At 40.8% G+C, this 3485-nt stretch overlaps 1 long non-coding RNA gene across 1 annotated transcript; it reads left to right on the forward strand.

Annotated features, from left to right (window-relative positions):
* Window positions 1–302: 302 nt before the first annotated feature.
* LOC134621007 (uncharacterized) lies at window positions 303–1430 on the forward strand. The gene is made up of 4 exons (XR_010092173.1): window positions 303–339; window positions 774–833; window positions 930–1020; window positions 1187–1430. It is a non-coding gene; the product is annotated as an uncharacterized LOC134621007 (long non-coding RNA).
* Window positions 1431–3485: the final 2055 nt, after the last annotated feature.

Genomic DNA, 3485 nt, shown 5'->3' on the forward strand with positions numbered 1-3485 from the left:
CATTGTGCAGTATGAGCGAACCATTTCACCAAAAAAAGGGGAAGCAAGGCAAGACGTGGCTGCAGCAGTCTGCAGACGTGACTTCTGATCAAATTCTAACCTCCTCCTAAAGAAACAAAGAGCGACATTACATTGCGGGATGACGTCACCTGAAAATGACCAATAGCGCGGCGCGCTGCTGAGCTGTGTGCCAACTGCTCTTTTTTTCATGCAGGAGACTCAAGTTGGCTAATGGACACAGTTTTGAACTCGTATATTAGCGCCATTTATTGCTGCTTGGACCACAGCATCTTCGGAATTTATAGACATCCTGGCAGCTTACAATTAGTTCGAGGTGAGGTGAGTACATGCAACTTCAAGTTATCTCTGTTATAAAAATCCACCAGCCCAGCGTTTATAGATAATTTTAGCAGTTCGTTTTTTATGAGTGAGGTTGTGAATTTAGTTAGCATTTGTGAGTTGAGTTAGCATTACTGTCCCGAGGGAAGCATTGCTCTGGATTAGTTTCTGTGTTTGGCGTGCTTAATTTGCTAGGGAGGAATTACCAAAGTACATGGAGTTATGTTAACCTGTCATTTCTGTGGTAAGGTAGTTCAGTCATCAAGGGGCTACGTGCTTCATTGTAAACTGCATCGGAATGAGCCACGTTGTTTCTTTCGGTGTAAATATTTAAATATAAATGTTAATATTTTACACATTTCTTTGTCTGTCTCTAAATCTTATTTTGTCTTTATTATGATTAAAAAAGTTTGTTTTGTTCCTGCCCTTTTCAGACACTGAATTTGAGCAGAAACCATAAGGATACTCAAAGGACCTGTGACTCTCAGGAAATGGTGAGATTTCAGGTCATAATCTTTTTTTCTTTTTTTTCCATTAAATTCATTTTCCTTTTTCCCTTTACAATATTGCTGTTTTGTTTTTGTAAACAGCATCAAATGAGAGGGACAGATGAAACAGTTTCAAGACAATGGCAGGAAAAACATGCTGAAGATTGAAACAAACCTTGGCTGGAAATATTTGGTATGTGTTTTACCGTAAATCAAATTGTTGAAAAACATTCAGCTACACTGCAACACAGGGAAACTTGATTTGCACTTATTTTGTTACTTTAATTTCTTGTCTCATTATTTTTGTCAGTTATTATTGTTTATGGTGTATGCCCTTCTTGTTTTCTTTCTGAATGCAGAAGGTATCTAGCCAGTCCACAATGAAAGCTTCGTTGCACCCCATGAGTCTTCTGGCAGAAATGATGGCACCTGTATTCTTTGGTTTCCCTAAACATCACACCCTGCCTGTTTATACGAGGCTCTTCAATTAAGTCTGCACCCAAAGATTCAATAAGAGGTAAGCAGTGGTATTATTCAAGTTTTGCTAAAGAAAGATGGACAGGAGACACTAATCTTAATCGGCCGAGCTCAGGTTCATGTCCAGGTGAGCAGTTTCATACGCTATAAAATGTAGATTGAATGATAGGTCTCATCACCATGCATTCAGCCATTAACTTCAAGTTCTATGATAAATCAATAGGAAACTTAAATACGTTTTCCAACAAATTATGATTGTGATTAGGGCTGCGTTGTCTATGTATCACTTTTACATAAGTAGCAGGGCTCTAGAGTGCGACCAAATTTTTCAGTGGTGCGACTAAAAAAAAATATTTTCAGGTAACAAAACAAAAAAGAAATCCCTGCAACTCTCCATGTGGTCAACAACAGACACACATTATGCCCTATCGCGGACTAAACCAATCAGAGATAGTCAGGGGCGAGACCTCTCTGATTGGCCGTGGTCCAGTTGAAAGTGCAGGTGGAAGAGAGAGGTGAGTAGCTTGAATAAAGCGATATCAATTCATTAACGGATTCCACACAAAGACGTAAACACAGAGCGGACCCGACGCATCAGAATCAGCTTTGTCTTTCTCGGCTTTCTCACCCCACGGCCCGAACACGGACACGCTGTCGGAGCTTAGCGATTCTGATGCGTCGGGTCCGCGCTGTTTCCGTCTTTTTGCGCTGATTCTGAGCTGCAGGTTTTGTCTCTCTCCAACCAAAATTCGCCGAGCCAGCAGCAAAAGAAGCAGCAAACTACGCTTCACATTTGATCAATGTCGTCATGAATTCCCTCTGACTTTTGCTGTTTTGCTTCCACCACGATAAAAATCACACTTCATGCACAGCTCCCTCTCTCTCTCTCTCTGTACTTCAAGAACAGTTTCCCGTCTCAAATCTGTTTTCTGCATTATTCATTCGCTTACTACCCACCAGTCTACCGTTGTTTACAGCGCGGTCTTTTTCTTTTTTCACTTAAATGACCTCGGACAAGAAAGCCTAATTTCTGTTGTTCAATACTGAAGAAATTTAAACTTCTTAAAATTATGCAAAATTGCAGAATATTTTTAAGGTTATCTGCTATAAAAAACCAGACCAGGAAAATCTCCTTCATGTTTTTCTGTGTTTTATTCTGTTACTTTGACACAAAGGCATCTGCTGTGATGTTCACAATTCGGATGAAGTCTCACATGTATCAGTACTGATAAATGATCAGAATTATAATATTTCTGACTGTCTGAGGCTAAACTGAATCGAATCGGGACTTTGAGAACCGGAATCGCATGGATTATAGAAATCAGTGATGATACCCAGCCCTAGTGAGCAGCCTAGGCCCGACAGAAGTGGATGTAGCTGTGGGTAATAAGAAAAGATGAAAAGAACTATTGATAACTTTTTTGTTAAGTTAAGGCCTGATCCGTCTGAAATTCATAGCCAGCTCTGACACGGTGCCATCAATCTTTGAATGCTGAAAAAGCACAGTGTATCCAGAAAACACATTATATGCTGCAATAAATGCACTGCCCAAGTGTCCCCTCTCCCCACTGCCTTTCAGCAGCAGGCAGCAGCAAACAGGTCGTCAGGCCAAGATGATGATTAAGTTTAACATTTTCTACAATATTGACAAAGCACTTTAAGCACAAGATTGTTAGTTAATAATTTAGAAATGAATATTGTCTGTATGGACTTCCCCCCAAAGAAAGTGCACATGTAAAACTGCAGTGATAAGCGATGCGGTTCAAAAATTTGAGTGCGCCTAACTTTTGTGCCGGTACGCCTAAATTTTTAAAGTTAGGCGTACCGGTGCGCCCATGTCAAAAAGTTACCGTATTTTCACGACCATAAGGCGCACTTTAAAGTCTTAGATATTCTTCAAAAAGTACGGCGCGCCCTATAGTGCAGTGCGCCCTGTGTGTTGTAATGAGGACGTAGTAGAGAACACCATGAGAACGCTAAAGGGTGAAGTGTGGGTCTTGACTGTAGCGGTATATACGATCGCACATACCTGTATAAAAGAACAGGTATGTGCGTTATATGCAGAACATCGTTGTTTTAACAACCCTGAAAATGGCAAAGAGACACGCTTACGAAGCACAGTTTAAACTGAAGGCCATCAGCTACGCGGGGGAACATGGAAATCGAGCAGCCGCGAGAGAA

This window comes from Pelmatolapia mariae, linkage group LG23 (assembly GCF_036321145.2).
Source record: "Pelmatolapia mariae isolate MD_Pm_ZW linkage group LG23, Pm_UMD_F_2, whole genome shotgun sequence".
Taxonomy (NCBI): domain Eukaryota; kingdom Metazoa; phylum Chordata; class Actinopteri; order Cichliformes; family Cichlidae; genus Pelmatolapia; species Pelmatolapia mariae.